The following is a 9,710-nucleotide window of genomic DNA, read 5'->3' as shown; positions in this document are numbered from 1 at the left end:
GTCAGCAACCTGAGCTATAACAGGCTTAGCTTCGGTCTCAGCAAATCGGCCGAATTTTACTAGAGGTTTTAAGCCCCTATAAACCACTTTGGCTCCCTTCCTTGACTGCTTCATTAACCCAAAGGAATTGGGTCCCATAGACTTCATGTCCAAGGTCTCAACAGATTTAACCAGGTCGGTGTAGTGAGAATAAAAAATCATCTGTAAGAACCTTGGATACATAAGGAACATCTCCTTCTTCTTTGCTCTTAGATTGCTCATCATTTCATTGAAAATGAATTTAGAATAATTGTAATTCCAGTCCATGATCAGAGCAGCAGTAATAGACATCTGAGTGTGGCTGATCTCATCTGATCCTCTATTTCTTCCCGAGATACATGTAAAGAACGTGTGCAATAGGTATCTCCAGTATGGGTGAAACAACTTCTTGTTTGCTGGAGGATATGTACCTTCGTAACCCATTCTTGTAAGAACCTCAGTAGCTTCAGCATCAGAGTACTTTATTGGGTAGTAGGGTTGATCCCCAAACAAGAGCACTTCTCTGATGATGGCCTCAGTAACAACGACTGGCTTCTAATATACTTTGGAATCGATTGACATGACTCCATCTGTCCCTTGTGGATTAATTTTTGCATTATTCCAATAAACGGTAACCATCTTCTTGCAAATGACAGGGTTCTCTCGAAGAGCATGAGAGATCCTGCACGTATTGAGTCCAACTATCATCGACTTGAACTCCTTGTGAGCCATTGGTGGATCATACATATGGCCATCTATGTTATGAGTATCAACAAACTTTAACGGATTCTGATCAGCTATATCTACACCAAACGTATCAAGTTAGATAATAAATAGATCAACTAGATGGAATTACAATTTGTTTATATGAGTTTTCTTTGGGCCTATTTCAGTTTATGGCCCATATCTCTTATGAAAGCCAAAAAAAAAATATTAGATCGCCCAAGTTCACAGAACAGTATAGGTTTGGGCCCAATCAGTGAGAGTTAAGCCCATCTGGAGAAATCTCGGTCAAACAGGTTAGTTCTCGGTCAACAGATTGGTTTTCGGTCAACAAAGTCAATGAATGTTAGCCGAGAACTGGGGTTCTAGGTCAACATTTAACCGAGAACAAGGGTTTTCGGTCAAGACTTGACCGAGAACGAGGTTTTCTGTCAAGATAGGGGGTTCTCGGTCAACGAAAGTCAACCAAGAACTCCTTGACAACTGTGGACAGAGAACCCCTTGGATTCCACCTTCGGAAACGTGTAATCATCTTCAACCCACCGAGATCCCTAAAACCTCCATTAAACCTTCAACAACTCACAAATAATCAACCGAAAACCCTTAACTAAACACTAATAAGTCCATCAGAACCCCTTTTTACTTATAAATCCAATCTTAATTCACCAAACCATCCATGAAATCAGTTCATGGCAATCATCAAATATGCCTCTGTTGGTACATAGGTCCCATATGATCTTGTTGATTACCTGCTAAGCAAATAGGAACACACTGAAAGGTGATTAGTGACAAGGGTTTAGTTTTCGGCTAGAACACTTTGAGAGAAAAATAAGTTTCTTTTTAATCAGATGAAGACAATAATTGTTAACAACAACTTTGAGATAATTTATACCAAAATCAAAGCAGGCCGAAAACCCTTAATGGGCTCAAAGCAGGCCAAGCACAGAGGGCAGCCCACTAGGATCATGACCAAACAATAGAGTGACCCAAATCTTTCCAAGCCCAAATTTAAAAATAAGCTTAATTTACACGAACGTTTCGAGGAGAGTAATTTCGAGAAAAAATAAAATTAGGCCAGACAAAACAAAATAAAAATAACCAAAAACAAGAAAAGTAAATCCACATAAATATGCATAATAACTCCATTGAATTTATATAGTTGGGATCAAATTTCAGTTCTTAGTAAAACTGCTGCCCTTTTATGAAAAAATCCGAACATGGAATCATATCGTTTAAGAGGTTGTCACAAGGATTCATGTTTAGCGTTATTATGACATAAGAGACAGGTTGATAGCAGGTATAACATACTTAGCGTGATTTTTGTTGCATCAGTGATATGATTATGGTTCAGTTCGGCATAAAGCTTAGCTGGACATCACTCATGGACCTGTGATGCCTCCTATCTCTTCTCAAAGCGTATTTGGCTTTTCCTATATCACCCCAATTTGACTCCAACCCCCTAGTGCTTGATCAAAAGATTTTATATAAAAACAGGTTTAGTTTTTAAGGTTGAACGTTGGACTTAGTGCCAGTAAACTGACAAGCCTTTCATTCGAGACATGACATGACTTACTTGTGTGCCCCCATCTCTGTAGTTCTAGTTTGACCCTTTAATGCTTGTTTATGAAATAACTTTAATAGATTTAATATCAAGAAGTAAACGCAATCACAAATTTTTATTTTTATTTATTTACGTATTTTTTTGCTTCAATAATAATAGTAATAATAGCTTGATAGTACAATATTTTTGGTGATCAAGACACTAACGGGCTCGTGTATGACTGGGTAATTGCTTTTCTGCCTATCATTCGGAGAGATGTATCTGGAGACATGCACATGTATTCAAAATGACTCTCCACATTAAGTTTAGCAAATTTAGTTTATATCACTTTAACTTTTACGCATCATGGAAAGCTACCATACACATCATTGACTGTTCTAGAGCCCTTTAAGCTTAATAACTTCACCCGTTAGGCACACAGAAACAATTTATTTATCACTTTCCAAAGGTTGGATCAATTTTCATTTGAAAATATTTTAAAGCTCCTAGAAAGCTGTTAACTGAATAGTAATATCACTTCCCAGAGAGTTGAGTAAAACACACGTGTTAAGAATTCAGTCACCCCGGTCACTTTAAGCCTTCAGGTAAATGGCTATCTATTATAACCACAGGTGGTTAACCGGACCAAACATGCATGAAAACACATGTCCTTCAAACTCAAAGTTTCCGACATCATTTTAAGTGAAAGAATACGAAACACAAAACACATCATAATCGCCCTGGGTGCTTTCAGTCATAAGGTAAATGGCTATCCTGTGAAACTACAAGTAGAACACCGGACCAACCATATACAAGTATATGTCCTTCAAACTTGAGCAACCGACATAATTTTAAGCGTGAATGAATCTTGAAAAGCTCAAATATTTTTTTTAATAATAAAGACAACGCACACACACTGTTTTTGTCTTTTTGATTTTTCTCCCCCTAAATTTGTGCAAAAATAAACAAATATGTACAAATTTATCCCCAAAAAGACTCAATTCTCGAAACGAAGCATTTTAAGAAAGCTCACAAGCACATTAAATTTTGTTGTTCTGACCGGTTTTGTAAATAAATCCGCCACGTTGTTGTCGGTGTGGACTTGTTCAAGATGAATCAATTTCCGATCAAAACAGTCACGAATAAAATTAATTTTAATACGTTTGATCTACGGGACTCCTTCAGGATCAGATGACAGTAGCGGTCTCTCTGCCATTGGAGTGTTAGCACTCTTGGAATCTTGAAGGTCAAATTTTGCCAGCATATCTTCAACATACTTTCCTTGATGCAATAAAATTCCTGTCGGACTTTGGTGAACCTGTAAACCCAGAAATGTTGTCATTTCACCCAACGAACTCATTTAAAACATTTTCTTCATTACATCCTCAAATTCTTTTCACAAATCAGCACTGGTGGATCCAAAGATGATGTCTTCAACATAGATCTGGACCAGAATCAAATATTTTCTGACATTTTTCCGGAACAAGGTTTGATCAATCGTTCCATGCTTGTAGCCATGATCAAGAAGGTGTGCGGTCAGTGTAGCATACCATGCCCGAGGAGCCAGATGTAGCCCGTACAAGGCCTTGTCTAACAAGACATGATTTGGTTTATTAGAATCAACGAAACCCGGTGGCTGATCAACATAAATCTCCTCTTTGACCTCACCGTACAAAAACACGGTTTTGACATCCATCTGATATACTGTGAACCCCATATATAATGCATGGGCCAGAAATATTCTAATTGCCTCAAGTCTAGCTACTGGAGCATAAACTTCTGTATAGTCTAACCCCTAACCTGAAGAAACCCGCGAACTACCAGTCGTGCCTTGTTTCGAACAATAACCCCGGTGTCATCTTGCTTGTTTCTAAAAACCCATCTTGTATCAAGAGCTTTCTTTCCTTCAGGCTGTTTAACCAATCTCCATACCTTTAACTTATCAAACTGATTCAGTTCTTCATGCATAGCATCAACCAACTAGGTTCTTGAAGAGCCATCTCAACATTCTTTGGCTTGATTTGAGAAATGAAACAGGAAAACATACAACTGTTTATGTGTCCGGTCTGACTTCTGGTGGACACACCTGCTTCAATGGGGCCTATGATGTTTTCAATCGGATGACTCTTTTGGTTTCTTGATAGAATTAAATGATCGGAAACATCACTGTTAGGTTGAAGATTTGTTACGTTCTCACCAGAATCAGTAAGAGGGTTCTTCCAGCCCGATGTCGCCGTACTATGAGAGTACGAAGTGCCGGCAACGTATTCATTTGGAATGCGTCGGGAAACAGTGTGCTCCCGAATTTCTGACTGACTGAACTCTCCCCCTCAACATTGGCAGTATCCTCAGACGAGTTTGGTGAACAATCGGTCTCTGAAGATTGTTTGGGCTGATTATCAGTAGTGGTCGAAACACTGCTTAACTCAGCAACATCATCTTCCAGTAATGGAGATATATGAGACAGTGCTTGTGAACTATCTTTTGTAACTTCCACCGTGGGATCATCTTGAGAGTCTGTGTTGATGACTGAAAATACATTGAAGGGCTTAAAGAGTTCATTGTAGTCGAATAACCAATCGGGACCAACATGGGCGTCAGTCTCATTTTCTTCTAACCAACGAACTTCATAAGACTCTCTAGAATCTGCTTGGTTGACTTGTTGTAGACCCTATATGCTGTATTTCCCGCATATCCAACGAAGTAACACTCATCTGCCGCGGCCCCTAACTTTGGAGTGGTTTCTAGATTTAGTAAGGTACACGGATACCCGAAAGCTTTGAAATGTGCGAAAGTGGGTTTATGACCATAAACAATCTCATACGGAGTCTTCATCTTGGACGTGTTGATTATCACCCGATTCTGAACATAACAGGCCGTATTAATAGCTTCTGCCCAGAAAAACAGTGGCAGTTTAGAATCGCATAACATCGTTCTTGCTGCCTCGATTAGGGTTCTGTTTCTTCTTTCAGCGACACCATTTTGTTGAGGCGTCCGTGGAGCGCTGTACTGACGAAGCACCCCCTTTCTGAGCAGAAATGATTCAAAACTGCATTCTTGAATTCCGTTCCATTATCACAGCGGATTCCTTTCAGCTTTAGGTTCAGTTGATTCTCCATTAACACCACAAACTTCTTGATCAGATATGCAGTTTCACTAGTACCCTTTTGAGTGATTTTTCCTTTCTCTCCTCCCGCAAAAGATACGTAACCACCATTAAAAGTTTGAATGTCGTGTAGTTGGGTAATGTCCCCTGTCATGTGCCTGGAACAGCCACTATCAACATACCAAGGTCTGATGATATTCCTCCATAGCTGTCCCTGCACAGATGCGGGATTAGTTAGTTTTTGGTACCCAGTCCATACTTACACTGGGTGACGCTGATTCGTCTACAGTAGGCACGGATTGCCATGACATATCCTTTTTATCTTCAAAATATATTTTGTTGAAGCTTTCGCCGGAGATTTAGGCAACTATCTATGTCTGTGTGACTTGGAGTTATATGTACGAATGGTTGTCGTAACCTCCGGTGATTTGGAAGTTGGTGGAGACGAATCCACCCTTTTCTTCTATTTGGGATTAGTCTTAGTGTTTGAATTTGAGACCAATTTTCTGCCATTATTTTGGACATGTTAGGTTTGGTTTGATGAGAACTAAACCTGCCAGATTTGTTTCGATTCCAATCATCGTCAAAGGAACTAGCTGGATGATGCCTGAATCCTTGTCTATACGCATTATGAGGCACATATGGCATATTCCTTTGATAAAATCCGTAATAAGAAATGTACGGACGATGAGGAGAATTTCTGGCAATATGACCAGGAGTGCCACAGTTAAAACATGTCTGACGTTTTATGAAAAATTCATTCTGGGCAACTCCTTGTCTGGACTGGTTGTGTGGACTAGTCTGCTTAGATTTACGGGAATTCATGTTGCCCTTTTTGAACTTATCACCTTGTTTGTTATTGGAGCATCCCTCCTTAACAAACTTAGGTGCAACATATTTGTCTGATGTTTTTGAATCTTTTGAAATTTTAGTTTTATTACAAACCACATTATTAGATTTTAAAGTTTCAACCGAATCAACCACACAAGTATCCTTGCTCTTTAAAATAGAGTCCACACAAACAGTTGGAATAACATAATTCAAAATAGGAAGTTCTAAAGAAACATTAGAAACAAAATTATTATCAAAATCAAAGCTAGGGTCGTCATCCTCATCAGTCCACTCCTTCACAATTACTTTTTTTGCACATGAAGTAGATACATTAGAATCGTTCAAATTTGAGGTGGACGGACCAGCACTCGCAGAGCTGGTCTCACTACCTTTATCTTGTTTACCATACTTCATATCCTTTATCTTTTCCTCCTATTCCTTGGTGACAGGAGTAGGAACATAATTATTACTGTAAGGTGGGGGAACTTGACTGTATTCTATTCCCCAAACTTCATTTTTTTTCACCACAGTTGATTCTCAATCATTGAGTTAACTATATTACTGGAAACATCGAATTTTCTAAAATCAAGTTCAGCCCTTTCAAACTTATTAGTTAGATTTAAGATTTCTAAATTGGAAGCTTCCAGTTGAGCAGTTAACTCAACAATTTCTTGTTTGGCATGTAGATAGTGACAACCTGTTATACTAAGATCAGACTTAAGTTTTTTAATATCCTTGTTCTGAGCTTCTATTTTGTCTAGAAAACTTTTTTCATTCTTTTTAAGTCTAAAATTTTATGATTTTACTCTTTCCATATCTCTACTTAGACTATCATTATGAAGCTTATACATTTCTATCTTCTCACCACAATTTAAAGAACATGGTTGAAAACGTACCTCAGATGAATCCGGAGAAGTGAACGCCATGTATGCAAATTGGAGCTCCTTGACCTTCTCCTCAGCAGTGTTTTCCTCTTCAGAGTCTTCAACTATTGCGAAATTTACAATTTGATTTCCAATGTTAAGCGCAGCCATCTGACCTTCCCACGAGAACGTTTGAGCAACCTTACCTCTTTCACCATTACCCGAGCTAACTCCAGCTTCACCCCGAGCATTCCCAACTGGAACCAAAGCCCTTCCCGTATTCCCATCCTTAGTTGGATTGGTGCATTCTTGAGCAAAATGACCCGGCTCGTGACAGTTGTAGCACCTGAGAGTCTCTTTGTTAAAGACCACCTTTTGATTTCTTGGCATGTTCCAGTTATTTCTACCCGTCCTCTTAGTAAATTTCTTTGCATGGAACACTGCCATGGCAATTTGCCATGGGATGTCCATTTCTTCAACATCATCGGGATGAATTTGATCTAGTTCAGCAGTAACCACCGGTTGAACCAAGTCTCCGGCCAGAAAAGCGTGATAACAATTCTTAAATCCCGCCATTAAATCAATATTCTCTTGAGTTTCTTTGGGTATGGTGGGAATCTGGCTGAAGTTCTGACTGGGAATAGTTTTACCAGAGTCATTTGAGGAATGTCCAGACTTGGTGAAAAATGCTGGGGCTGGTTTAGGCAAATTTGAAGATGATGATTGACCTAGGGTGGATGAAAACATTTGAAAATTTCCTTGAGGTGGTTGTTGAGTAGACTTGAATAATGAGAAGCTATCTTGAGACATAAGAGCACTGTTGGAAGCAATGTTGTATCCAGCAACACTGTAAGAACTAGCATGATTTATCGCCCGTTGTTTATCATCCATATCATAGGCTTTAATAGTGGCTATCATTTCTATTGAGATCCTTTGTCTTTTTGATAACCGCAACGTGCATGTCCCAACTTTTCCACAGAGAATTGACCAACTTATTGTTTATTTCCGAGGTTTGCAGATAAATTTCTGCAGTTCTCATTTCAGTCACAAGAGATATGAATCTTTGAAGTTGAGATTCCAATGTCTCTCCCAAAACATAATTAAACATGTTAAACTTTTGTCTTAGCAGTTCTTGACGGATTCTCTTCATGTCTTCATTTCCCTCATAAACCTCTATCAGTGCAGCCCACAACTCTTTAGCAGACTGAAGTTCACTAAACTGAAGGGCAATATCAGGTGAGAGTGTCATGGTTAGAGTGGAGATAGCTCTCTCATCTTCTTCAACTTTAGCAAATTCATCATCATCATATTGAACAACCGGTTTCACAAGAACCTCATCAGAACCATCCTTTTGATAGGTGATCCTTTGAGGTCCCCTTACAATACTTTTTCAACCTTTTGAATCTTTCATCTTGGCATAGTGTTCAAAGCGAAATTTCCATTCACTAAACCCCTCATGGGACAACAAGCGGGGTATACGAGTAGCAGTGCCCATGATGGAATCAAGTTCTTGATGAAGTGACGAGTTGGTGGAATTGCTACCATTATTTAACTGGGCCTTTTTAAAACTGATTGATTATTGTACTTAGGTTCAATTAAATTTAAGTCCAGTAAGGTGGTCCAAGTCCAAGAATAACATGCCCAAAGCAACAGACTAGGCCGAGACTGCGTTGACCAAGAACACTAAGGTTGACCGAGTGTTGACCGAAAACTCAGAGCGTTGACCAACCTTGACCGAGAACCACCAATCTTTGACCGAGAACCCAAGAATTGATCAATAACTGACCGAGAACCACTCTTGGCCGAGAACTACTCTTGGCCGAGAACAAAATACCACCGAGAACCAGAATAAGCCGAGAACTTCTTGACCGAAAACAACCAGTGGCCGAAAACAAAGTGTGACAGAGATCAAAGACAACCGAGATCTCAATTTCTTCACCGAGAACTCTGTTTTCAAGCCGAGAACACCGAGAAAAGGTTTGACCAGTGGATTTTGGCAACAAATTAATCCCTATTTTAGTGGGATTCAAACTGTTTCCAAAGATAAGTCAATCTTTGGCCAAAATATCGCCTATTCTTCTTCTCCGATCACACACTCACCGGAAAAACAAAAAGATCACCGTATAAGTTATTCTCAAATTTTTGATATCACAATAACGAGCCTGAATAAGGTCTAAGGCTCTGATACCAATTGTAAGTCCCGAATCTGGATCACTACAATTATGATATCAATACAAAAAGTATAGGTGCGGAATACCTACACTCGGTGATTCAAGAACACGGATTGATAAAGTAAAATAATACGGAGTTGCTTTAAAACACACGTATATTGATAAATACATCGGGTGCTTAAGCACTTACAATACGTGATGACAATTACTAGGACCAACAACCACAACCTATACATGACAACGTCTATATATAGAGACACCACCAACCTAGCCGGCCCAAACTAACAAAGGTCCACCGAGAACACATAGATGTTCTCGGCTCACATACAAACCCAAAACACAAGCCCAAACAAAGTTAAACTACATACAAACTAAGCTCAAACCACATAAACTGGGCCCAACAACAACCGAAAAGGAGTTGCTTGCGGTGGTGTATGCCGTGGATAATTCCGCTTGTA

Source organism: Bidens hawaiensis, unplaced genomic scaffold, assembly GCF_021521415.1.
Source record: "Bidens hawaiensis isolate Kalapana, Puna unplaced genomic scaffold, B.hawaiensis_p1.1 tig00020147_1, whole genome shotgun sequence".
Lineage (NCBI taxonomy): Eukaryota > Viridiplantae > Streptophyta > Magnoliopsida > Asterales > Asteraceae > Bidens > Bidens hawaiensis.
Note: the sequence above shows the minus strand (reverse complement) of the source record.